The 13,204-nt window shown below is 40.4% G+C and overlaps 1 protein-coding gene across 1 annotated transcript in view; it reads right to left on the bottom strand.

Moving 5' to 3' along the window:
- LOC135257215 (leucine-rich repeat and fibronectin type-III domain-containing protein 2-like) overlaps positions 1-12,034 on the bottom strand; it is an 89,115-nt gene extending 77,081 nt beyond the window's left edge. Inside the window, exon 1 of the mRNA XM_064339722.1 lies at positions 11,397-12,034. The gene's annotated coding sequence lies outside the window, so the exon portion shown is untranslated. The remainder of the gene's footprint in view (positions 1-11,396) is intronic.
- Between the last annotated feature and the right edge of the window lie 1,170 nt (positions 12,035-13,204).

The raw sequence follows: 13,204 nt of genomic DNA, 5'->3' as shown, positions 1-13,204 counted from the left end.
GAACTAATCTATTATGCCACCTTGGGTGCTGTTACGTAGGTCAAACAGCTCCACTTTCCTGCTTACTTTTCTGCATCAAAACCTTGGCTGAGGAACTGAATATGTCCTACTGCAGGAACACGTGAGTTTCCGCAGTGCATATGTGGTGCAAGGACTCTTCACAGTCCACCAGAAGTTCTGAATAATTTACTGGCCTCCATAGTCTCCTTTTGTAAACCCCACCAAGAAATTCTCACTCGAGATGGAAAGCATATCACCATGCACTCTAACAAATGGATGAAGCATGCAATGCCATTATTGCCATTGTGATGTCAAGAATCCAATGCCATACAATATCAAGGACATTGTAAAACACGGTTTTATCACTCAATGAGGGTTTTTTTGTCCCCCAAGGTGCATTGCTAGGATCCTGTATATTCAGGAAGTAGCTTTTATAACCTGTTTAATTCAGTAAAAAAGCGAGATACCAACACAGGCTCCACATGAAGCAACCTGTTACTCACCCCACGACGTCTTAAACAAATTAAAGATCAAATACAGTTATTAGCACTTTTTTTGCAAGGAGAATGTGTCACACTAAAACAAGGTACATCCATGCTATTATCAGACCAGTCTCCTGTCATGGAATGAAGTTGCTTAATGGAAGCTTGCTGTTTGCGCAAAATAACTCCCCCATTTGTGTACAGTACAGCAGATGGTTGCTGCTGTTCAAACTCATTTAAGCAGTAATCAGTGTTCACATTTTAGAGAAAATGATAATTTATTGGACCATATAAAACACATTCGGCTTGCTGTCTTTAATCACAGATTACTCCTTTCCCACACAATTGAATTAAAACTATATGACACTTCTCGAAAGAATTATTATAAAGATTTAAACAAAAACTGACATAATGAAGCCCAGAATAGTTTTAGCAAAAATATTAAGCAAAAATAAATAGCACATATTTTAGTTCTTTTCACAGAAATTGTAATGAAAAAAAATGCTTTTGAAAACCTCAACATTTAAATCTTTTTCCAGCAAAACTTTTCTGCAAAAGTTTCTGGGTCTCATCCGTGTTGCCTTTGAACTGCACTCATCCTCGCTTCAGTTAAGCAAATTGAAACAGCGTAATTACAATAATCAGTTTCACCTTCGGCATGAATATAAAGAGACTCAGGTGAGCTGTCCTTTTGTTGGAAATCAATGCAGGCAACGAGCAAGCGGGATGTCAAGCTGCAGCTGGGAGAGATAGTGAAAAGGGTAGATGAGGAAAAGCTGCATCACTGTAATCTCTCTAATGAGATACTCCTGTTATGAGTGGCTCAGTCACACAAGGCATTTTTCCCCCCGAGGCGCGTGGTCAGGGAAAATTCTGTCTCGAATGTGGATGAGACAAGTATGAGAGCAAGGTGCTACCAAATGAATGCATGCTATTTTCTTATTCATTGCAACATACTGACTTTATTGAGATTTTTATGTCTATTTTTTTCTAAAAAGTGCACACAATTGTGATGACCATGGTAAAAACATATATGAAAACATTTAGGTTTTAAGTAATTTATTGGAACTGTTTAGACAGTTCCAATAAATTCCAAGACAGAACCATTTAACCCATGTGTTAACTTTTGAAAACAGAATTTTTTTCTTTTTGAAAAATATAATCTCAGCCCTCATTATCTCTTTCAGTGTTGATCCACAATAGCCACAGAGGCATGTAGCATATTTCAACTGAATTGTGTATGCATAAATAAAACTACGGTGAAGTGCTTTTCCTTTTGTTTACATTATTAAATGAATTGTGTTTTAGCAAGTCATCCAAATAAACATATTTCTTTGCGCAGTTCATAATGAATGACCTGCCTCTCTTCTGGGCTGTTGAAATTGTTCCTTGGAGATAAATGAATTCCATTAATGCTAAAAGGACAGTAAAGGAAAGATATATTATAAGGTATTCCTCGTACAATGAGAAAAAGAAAAAGCTATAGAAACATTACAAATGCATTTAATTTTCATTAATGTCACATGGCTTATGCAGGTCATATGAAGTGCACACAGTCTTTTCAGAGTTAAGGTGCAACTTCATGGAAACTTCAAAATCAATCAAAATCCATTGTCCACTTTAAAACGGATCTGTTTTATAAATAGGGGCCAGAGTTTTTAGATGGTACAGAGCCAAACTGGTGGCATTGGAAATAATGACCACATAAGAGTTCACTGCATTGTTATCTTAAATCAAATGTAGACTATGTGTATTAAAATTACTGGCTCAGATTCAAATGAGCTAAAACGGTCTTGGCAGTGCTGCCATGACAGAAACATGTACACTTCAAAAGTAAAGTGAAAGAATGTAACACAGCTAAAATATTCGTTTTAAAGATTTAATATAATATTAGTGAGGTAGGCTGTTACAATACATTAATAAGTACAGGGCAAAAGTAATGCTGTAGAATGGCTGAATTTTAAGGAGGCTGACATTCAGTGGCAATGTTACAGCTTCTCGATGTCACAGAAGGAGAATGGTTTACAGAATATGAAAGTCAAGATGTTTCAGCAGAAGAATGTTAAAGTGGCAACATGTTACAGGAGCAGACTGTTTTCAACACACTGCACTTGTTCAATGGGGTTATAGGATCCATCGATAATAATGGCCTGTAATAAGCATTTCTCACATTCTCCACAGCCTCATTGCGCAATATATTGATAATGGAGAATTAACACTTACTTGCTTCTCGATGCTGGGGCTTCGAAGGAGCTCATTCTGGCATCGACTATCCTGTTCATTAGCGACATCAGTGATGTCACTCTTCTCTAGAGTTGCACCATACTAATGGTTAGACTGTATCAAAAAGGTCTATGGAATTAGCCGAATGTGCGAAAAAACTGCTGCAGGTGAAATACTTCTCTTGCTGCTTAAAATATTTTTGTGCACTTTTCCTATCAAGAATCTATGGTTTGGAATATAACAGTTGCCAAGGTGTAGCTGCTGCACTGTGGAGATACTGCACAAGCCACACACAAAATAATGAGAGGTAGAAGAACAAAAACAAAACAAGCAAACAGAAAAATATCTCTACTAGATAACAAGTCCAGGAAATGAGGGTTTAGAGGAGCTGAGAAAATAGCACACAGTAGCTGTGTCCATTCTAGTGTCTCTCCCCAAAGCAGCATGTGTATTTATAACAGGCCAGACAGAAGTAATGTTAACTATCACCTACAGTAAGTTTTGAATATTGCTTGCTATCTAACTATTGAAACGATTGCAACTGAAAGCCACTTTAGTTTCATTTTTACTGCTCATTGTACTGATGTAGAGGCCTTAATCTGCACCAGTTTATATATTCTGAAAGGAGTAGTATTATTTAATCACACTATTAGACATTGTGCAATTTTACGGCATCATTGTGCATTAAAAAAAAAAATCTATGTTAGCATTGACATGCAACAACAGCAACATACATCATAAGGTATTTTATTTAGTAAGTGGCTATCTAGACACATTTAGCAAAGAATATTTTGAAAATAGTTCTGTAACTCCATACATGGCTACCGATGTCAGTTCATGCTTTACCAGGAGAAAACAAAAATGACAATAGGGAGTCATCTAATCCTCACAAGCTATGACCTCAGCAAGCCACACTGTGTCCAATTTATTTATCTTGTGACATCAGCAGAAGGGGTCCTAATGGAGTTGCATTTTCAAGTTCCACAAATTCTAAATTGCGCTGACACTGGACTCTTGCACAGGTGTAAAAACAGTGGGTTCCTGTCAGGAGAACAGTTACAGTGGTAAAGCTATCCCTGTCTTTACACATACTACTTCTGACCAGGGCTGTTTTGAGAAAACGTTTCTAATTGCAGTTCATTTGAAGTTTAGATCTGCGGTAATCGTCTCCTCACTCTGTCCGGAATCCCTGCTAATGCATGGGAGAAACTCCGCAGCACCGACAGAGAAGTAGCTCCCTTTATACAGTATACTGTTACCCAACATACTGTTTCCTTCTGACCGGATTCAGCATGTATCCATTGCTAGTTAGCCATGTCCGTGTGCCACGTCATCTGCTTGTTTTGTTTCTGACAAACAGGAACGCCCGCAAACTATCGTTTTCACGCCTGTGACCAGCTTTTTTCGTGGCTGTGTTCAAGAAATAACGCCAGGCTCGGCTGCAGCTACATCAGGATCAGGCTTCAAAGGCTACACATCAGCATCGGCAGCAGCTCTGTGTGACTGGACCAGTTCGCTGGCCGGCATCCTAATCTTTCCCACGCCGCGACCCTTCCGCCACGCCTTTCACGCCAGAGGTGGGTCTTCGCGCTCACAACAGAGATGTGGAAACACACATGCTGAGATCTTAGGGGACAGGTGGATGGGAAGAGGGGGGAGGGGTTGGAGGAATTTGTTGGCTGTCTACATTCCTTCCTGCAGGAGCAAACTGGGTCGTCAATAACGAAACCAAATGTGAGTCACATTTGAGAAACACATCTCTCATACCTGTGGCTGTTTTGTGAGCTGGTCCTGGCATCCCTCCTAATCGTGTCTCAGCTCCTTCACTTTTGGGTATAATGATGCTCATTAAGGCACTGGATGGGCATGAGGACTGGATGCTTAACAACCTTATCCGTGAGCATAATCCCCTCACTAAGCCCATTCTCTCTCCAATTTGGAATGCTCAGTTATATAGCTGCACACATTCCCCAATCTCCACACCTAATGTGGGGGAGTTTAGGCAAGCTCACACTCCTAAGCGCTATGTCACCAGATGCTTCTTTTCATACCGTGGACCACAAGCCAAGCTTGCACAGACATGCGTCAGAGAAAGACAGTTCATGTACAGCTTTTGCAAGCAGACCGCAAACACACCATCGACTAATGGGAGTTGCTAGAGAGCAATAAGATCCTGGCCAACTGAACCTTCCTTAACCCTGGGTGTCTCTGCCTCCAATTGTGTGATGCTCTGTGGGGCTACAGCCACTGGCACAGTCTGGGTTTGATTCTGCATTGTGGGTCCCAGCAGTGCCTCAACAGGGTGAGCCAGCCAGCAGCCCTCCTGCCTGTATCTTTGAAGACCGAGTACGAATCTGTCTGATTGTTGCTATCTCAGTAAACAAAAATAGAAAGAGCATAATTTCAAAATCAGATCCTCATTACCAGTGAGAGTCCGCAGAGGCCTCAGATGAAAACAGGAGCAAAACCAAACATGTCTTTAATTGGTTCAGCTGGCATGAGTGTGGCACTGGGCCAGAGGCAGTGCACTGACAGAATCACAGTGCCCGTGGGATTGGATGCCGGTCGAGGGGTAAAATTTATATGGCTTTACACTTCATGTTAACTTCCTAGGAAAACAAGCCTCTCTCACTGTTTCTCTTTCACTCTTTCCCCCTATATTTCTTTCTTTTTTGTCTCTCACAGTCTCCTTTTCCCTTTATCTCTGACTATGTCTGTCTTTTCACCTTCTCCCTCACTCTTCCTGTTTGTCACTGTCTCTTTCATTTGTTTTGCATTTCAATATGCTTTACTGACAAAGAACAGTTGAGAGCGACTGACAAATAATAATTACGCTGAAGTCAGAGAAGATTGCTCTTCGATACAAAATAATGAATAGAGACATTTGTGATTGCATGGCTGTATGCATCATAAAGGATAGTTAACATACATCTTTTTTTTGCCAGTAAGCCTACACAGATGTGCAGTCAGTTTTCATCTGGATGCTGACAAGCTGCTACAAAATCTGGATAGGAAAATACATCCTTCGTCCAGTACAACTGTCAATTCGTCAGTGTCTGAAACAAAATCTAGAAACATTGTTTTTGTTTGTCGCAAAGAAATTCATTACGGTTTTAGTGTGTATGCTTAAATTGAAAAGGACATGCATCTGAGACGTGAACCTCCTCCTGTTTCCTTGATTACCTGAACCACTTTCTTGGGGGTGCAAGGCTTGCTGGCGTCAACTTGTTTCACTGGTCAGGCTGTCACCACTCTGTTTCCCTATCTCTCCCACGCACTTTGTCTTTTTTCTTTCTGTCTCTTTGCTTTGGTTCTTTCCCCACCATCGCTGGAGAGGTCCGGTGAACCTCTTGGGGCTTGACTGCTGTGCTAAAATGAATCTTTTGAAAGGCACACAAAGGCCAATCCCAGGAAGCTGTAAATCCATGTCTGAAAGTGCTTTGTGTTTCAGGGCTGCAGTGGACTTACAGTAGGCTGACACAAAGGTATTCCTTTGAAAGTGACCAGTGATCTCTGCCCCTAACTATTTCATGACACACTACAATGATAACGCTGATGATAAATACTTTGTATGCCCCAATGTCATATGCACCATCCATCAACCAATAATAGACACTGGAATAAGAAATATGTAATGTGAAAGTGAAAAAACAAGATTCTGTGGGACTTGTTTACAGTTGTTATGCAGGCTTTCTGGTTTGCGTGATGTTTATGCTACCAGAAAATCATCATTTAAGTAAATTTATATATGTCCTTTACACAAATGTAAATCGTTGAACATACACAGAAATCTGGACTGAGGAAAAAAACAACAACAACAACAAAAATCCAAAACAGACAGTTTTCGAAAAGAAATGAATGGGAAATGGTAGCATAATGGTCATTGTATAGTGCTGATGCTATCAGCTGTTTTTTGCATTTAAAAAAATAATAATTCACATTTGGAAAGGAAAAATTATATCACTTAAGTCAAATCTGATGTTGCACATCCAACTGTTCATATAATAGTGAGGATTCTTACTATTGACCTTGAATAAAACAAATGTGAATGGATCATACCGTACCGAATGGTCTGTCAAGGTCCTGGCACTGAATTGTGGTTTTCACAATGGTTCTGTCATAGAGATGTGAAAATGTTGCCACAACAATCATAAACCTTATAAGACGAGTTAATGTGAGCTGAATAATTTAGAATTAGATCTTTTTTAGTCCCTAGGTCTGTGCAATTCAATGTGTATGTATCAATACTATACTGATTTTATTTTTTTATTTTTTTTTGCTGTTGATTGCCTGCACCATCTGATTATTTTGGGCTATAATGATGCTTTAATGGTTTTGTCTTATGTTTTGCCAGAATGCAGCAGTCATTTGTCCCTGCAAATGTTATTCCACTTCAGTGCACAAGCATGGCCCGAAGTTAGAGGCATGCTGGGGATTCATATTCCGGCATAACAAACAAACAAACTCATAAACAATTCAGACAGCCATTGTGCAACGCCATCACCCATTAGATAATAATGTCCTTCCCAGGCAGCTCTGCATTCTGCTACTGTGAGCCCCAGCGTGACAGGAAGGAGGAGGACGTGGAGCCGAAAGGAGACAAAAAACAGAAGCTGGAAGAAGGGAAAGCGGATGAGGAAAAAGTGGGCAAAGTAGAGGACGGTAAGTAATGCGATGATGGCCAGGGAAAGGTGAGAGGCATCGTTTGCAGCGAAGAAAGCGGGGTGAAAGCACAAGACGTCAGTGTGAAAATGTGAAGGAGGAGCGGTAAGACGACGCAGGACATAGAGGTGAAGACATCAGCCCCTTTCATTGTGACATGCAGTTAGACAGCAGGCCCGTGTGCGGCTCAGGGAGGACTTAACACACGTCACTTGGGCATCGCGTGACATATGTGCCTTTATTTATAGCCTATAGATCCGCTGAGAGGCCCAAGGTCTGCTTAGAGAGGTATTATTCTGAAAACCCTGAGACCTGCCCGGGTAGCGTCCAATCCAGAGAAACCTCTGGCATTGACCGGAGAAATTGATCAACAATGGCAATTCAGCATGCATATGAGGATGAGACAAGCCAAAAAAACAATAAGAATGTGCATTATTAAGAATTCAATAGTCAGGGGTATCGAAGTTCCACAGGACTGAGCAACATCACAATGCTTATTTGGCAGGTGCCCTAATCCATTGAGCTCTTGATGCTTATGATTTTGTATCTTATACTGTCAATAACTCTTTTCAGCAGCTGAATATTTCTGAGACCACCTGTGAGAAAGGTCAAGAGTGTAAACAGTGCACGACCTGGGATTCATAGCTGAGGGCAGAATCCCTAAACTGCAAATCTAGACACTTTAAATCTAGTTTTTTTAATGAGGTTATTATCTCAATGTTTGCTAATGGCCATGGAGATGCATTGGTATATATTATTTATATATATACGCATTGGCATAATTACTGAAACCAACCCCAGACAATTAACCCATGGGAAGTCTTTAGACCTTAGAAAGCAGGAATATAAGTCCTTATTATGGATATGTAACGTATATAAACATCAAATATGCACAAAGACCTAACCTCTTATTTGAAATTTGAGAGGAGAGGAGCCCCAAGAACTCAAAAGTACGTTTTTGGTCACTTCAAATGTAAAATAGTCACATATAACATCAGGTTCCATAACTTGGAACCTGATGTTATATGTGGCCACATCCAACCAAATTGAAAGGAGAAAAATGTTCCCACACCATTTGTCATGGTGCTGATTTGAAGAATCTAGGTTCACTTGAAAGTAAATGTGCATTTCCAGGGACTTAATAGCACCAGATTTGTAATAATTTAATTCAAGGCTTGTCTTCACACACTCACCCACCAGCCTGAAACAGATGGTCAAGAAAATGTTCTCACACCATTTTTCATGGTGCTGGTTTGATGTGTCACGGTAGTTTGAACTGTGGTGTTTTTTTAGGACAAATAGATCAAGTGGGTGATGAGGTTAGCTGTAAGTCTATTCAGGGCACTCCTCTAATCCATCAAGGTAAAGGCATCTGCTGCTTAACTAGCAGGCAGAAAGATTAGTGGGAAAGGTTTTGTGGCCTAGTGTGCTGGCCATTTAAGAGAGTGTGTGCCTCTTCTGCAGGAATGGAAACAACAAGTATATGTGTTCTCTTTCAACAAGTAAGATGGGAAAGAAAATCTGGGACAAAGCCAAATACCATAACACTTTTTTCTACCCATACTGATTCATTGACCTGCACCAAGAAAGGAATACTATAAAATACTTCAAATGGGGAGAATATATTCAGTACACAATACAAATATTTAAACCCTGTCAACTCAACTCAACAATGACTCCTGTGGTCAATCAGTGCCTAATTGTATAGATCTTAGATGCAGTACAGCTTAACTGGTAAACTGTAGAATGACAAGAAGTAGCAGAAAACTGTATGCACCTTGGAAGATCCACATGCTGGTGTGAAAGGCTACCCTCCTGAATTTCTACTCAAATTATTTTCCGCAGCACAGCGATGCAGTGGTCAGCACTGTTGCCTCGCAAAAAGGAGGTTCCGGGTTCGAGCCCCGGCCGGACAGATCCTCTCTGCATGGAGTTTGCAGGTTCTCACTGGCCTCAGAACTGGAGTTGGTCCCTGGGCATTGCTGCCCACTGCCCCTAAGTAACTAAGATGGGCCAAATACCGAGGACAAATTGCCCCCACAGGGTTCAATACAGTGATCGTATCTTATCTTATCATGCACTGAAATGTCACATAAATGTGATGCATCTGCAATGCAAAAAGGACAAAAAGGAGGTATTTCCTTATACAGAAGGAAAATGTAGCTGTTATATCAGAAGAGAAATACAGTCTGGAAACATGGTGCAACAATGCAGAAATCTTGTTTGCTTGACATACAAAAAACTGACCCTGAACAGGAAACTACAAACAATGGCAAAATGAAAAAGATGACAGTATCTGGACAAACCAACATGGGGAAAGCAGGCCTTCTGAGCTATCCTTGTGGCAATGATCAATTTACATCATGAAGGCATGTTTCTGTCTTTTGACTAATTGTTTTTTTTTCTTCTTCTGTATTATGTTGTTACACTTTGTCCAAATGTCCAATAAAGCCCTGCATAGAGAAATTTGTCATGCTGAACTGCCGAAACCCCCACTTTAATTGCTGGCCACCAATGAGGCAAAGTTAGTGACAGTTCTTAAAGAAATTGCAAACATATGGTATCATGCAATGCATCTGGGCAGTAGGTATTGTGAGACTGTGGCCTCCATAGAAATTACGGTCATTTGTACATATAGCCTGTTGCAAGGACTGTCAGCCCACTGCTCTGAGAAATATCACTTGATACATTTCGCAGTATTATTGGATTATAAATAATGGAGCTGTCCGTGGTACTGAACTGCCCATACTATCACCTGCTTCCCAACATACAGTAGACCTACTGTAGCTCTTATGATGAGAATGCTTTTCTTATAAAATCATACAAATAATAATTATATGACCTGCTTCTGCACTATGCATGTTGCGTGACTGAATCACTCACATGAATTCCAGACACTTGAACATGCACCCCGCAGGTACTGTCTGTGCACTGCTCTGAGAAATATTAGCTTGGATACATTTCAGTGGCATACGGTATATGCAATTAGACCTGCCTTGGGTATTTAGATTTCCATTAAAGTTTACTGTTGAAGTAAATCCATATCACCGCATTTCCGTTTGCCCGGTACCTTTTATAAAACGCGCGAGCCCGCACACATACACACACCCATACCGGGTCGCGCGCCATGCTACGGTATGATAGTATCTTCCAATTTTTGTGTGAACGACAGATCATTACTTCGGGATGCGTTTGAAATGAGTGGGCTCTTTCGTTTACACGTCCATTACATAAAACTAGCTGGAGCGTAATCCAGTAAATTGATTACATCCAGAAACCTTGCACTGGAACTTGACGGGGTATCTACGGCATGTACGCAAATATATGATAAACGAATTAGGCTAAGTGAGTATCCTCTGGTTACGTATAAATGGCAAACCTTCAGCATCAGATTCGGAAACGTCCCACTGGTTTATAAGCTTGAAGTTCAATTAAAGACGTGTTTTAAGTAGTACGTCGTAGCAATACTCCCAACACACACACACAATATAATACCCATAGTAAAAACAAGATATAGCTATAATGTGAATGCAAGTGCAAAGTTTATTTCAGTAATCAATATTAAATAATTCAGGGTAGCTCTCAGACACAGCATTTGCCATTTGAACACACGCGTGACATACTGTATACTAGCCAAACAAGTGAATCAAAATAATCGATTGCAAGGCAGAGCCCATTTAGTACCTCAGTCGTGCCTGCACAATGAGGAAGACAAACCCCGTTCTGGTCTGAGTTAACAAGAACTAACCGACTCTCAATCAAAATGACCATCGCATAATTGTAGCTGTCCCATGTCTAATGTTTTAGAGTAGATTAACAATTTGTAACATTTGCTACTTCAGTGGGTACCTACATTCTCCAGGCAACTCGAATAATAACGGAATAAAAGCATACATACCTAAAGCCCACATTTTAAACAATTTGGGGATCTATGTACTGACCCGCTGGTCAGTATAAAATACGCACTCTAATTATAGATACAATCTAGCCGTATTTCTATACGCATTAAAATGACTTCCCTCTCCTTACCTTGCTTTTCAGGCGTTCATCCATTGTGTGCCTTCATGTGATATTTTCAGTGAACGAATTTTATTCCACGATTAATCCATGGCATTTTGTTTTACCTCCTGAATATCCAATGCAATGAAAACGGACACGGTACATCCTTCACCCACTATTCGAGGGATCTGCTAACAGAGTAACCTGCACTACGAGAGAAGCGGTTGCAGGACCTTCCCAGGACAATATTTCTATAGTTTCATCCCCACTCTCGCTGCGTATTCTGCACTCAGATATTCCAACTCATCAAATGGACAGGAAAAGCAATATAATCCAGCAAGTACGCCAGTGTGAGCTTCGTCTGTCGCGTTCTCTTCTTCTTTTCTTAATACCAGGAGTGCAGCAGGAGTTCTGTGTTTTCCGACGTCAAATGGCACCGATCAAAGTGGAAAGCGCCTCCAGGTCATTAAAATAAAACTAAAAATGACACGATACTCCAGTCCTGCAAAACACATTTAAATTAGTATCTGCGGCAAACCTTTCAATACTTCTCAAAGTGAGAAAATCAAGGGTGATCCACCGCAAGTGGGAAAAGATGCGTACGATATTTCAAACTGGGGACATCAGTTAACTGCTGTAAGCTCACCAAGATCTATAGATGGCATGACTAGTCCGTGTATCTCGCGTGCAAGGGAGGGGGAACCTACTGTTCAGCATACAGATATACGGACAGCTCATTTGGTGGCGAACAATGTTCTGCTGTGTATTAACTATATATGTGTCACCTATAAATAAATAAACATAAATAGTCATCAAATTATTCCTTTATTGTGTATCTTTTACAGTTTTATGTGCTTGGGACAACCAGTTATGACGCGTTGTCCTGAATTCAATAGAACACTTAACTTAGGTTACATGCTTATTTTCACCATTCCTGTACCGCATTCTCTGATAATTATGTAACCGCTGAACCAGTGGTCACGGTATAATAAACGACAAATAAATGGCAAGCAGGAAACTCCGTACTGAATACTGCCCTTGTTCATTTTCAAGACGCAGCAGAGCGTACTACTTGGCACGACCACTTAAGAAAACAAGTAAATCCAGTATCCAGGTCGGTACTTCTCATTTTGAGTCAGGAGAACCTGCGTTACAATGAAATTACAGTGAATCTCCCAGAGTAGTCAATGTTAATCTCAGCAACAGTATAGTCTATGGTACATGCTGTTGATGGAATTTTAAGTATAGCCTATATACGTACTTTGTTGTTATACATCCCTATTTAATTAATTAATGAGTAAACACTAACAACCATTGGTGACCCAGGAAATGATAGGCTATTTCATTTTATTTCATGTACCTTTGACCAAAATGAAAGCACAATTAGTGCAGTGTTCATACAGAGAAGACGTAGTGCTTCTATCATCGCTTAGAGTGAAGCTGCTCTAATTTGGCTGCATGGAGAAGCCACGAGTTGGGTTCATACAGACTCGTGAAGGATGTCAATGGTAAATGGACTGCATTTATATAGCGCTTTTATCCAAAGCACTTTACAATTCATGCCTCTCATTCACCCATTCACACACACACTCACTCACCAACGGTGAAAGGCTGCCATGCAAGGCACCAATCAGCTTGTTGGGAGCAATTAGGGGTTAGGTTAGGGGTCTTGCTCAGGGACACTACTGTCAACATGGGAAGACAAAAAAGTGCCTCTATTAATCTTCACTCCCATCATAATGCAAATTGGCACTTTCAGTATGACTAGGGTGATCTCTATAGAATATGTGTATTATCATTGTTTCTTACATTTATTCATTTTCATAGCATTTTAAAAT

Source organism: Anguilla rostrata, chromosome 6 (genome assembly GCF_018555375.3).
Source record: "Anguilla rostrata isolate EN2019 chromosome 6, ASM1855537v3, whole genome shotgun sequence".
Lineage (NCBI taxonomy): Eukaryota > Metazoa > Chordata > Actinopteri > Anguilliformes > Anguillidae > Anguilla > Anguilla rostrata.
Note: the sequence above shows the minus strand (reverse complement) of the source record. Positions and strands in the feature narration are given on the sequence as shown.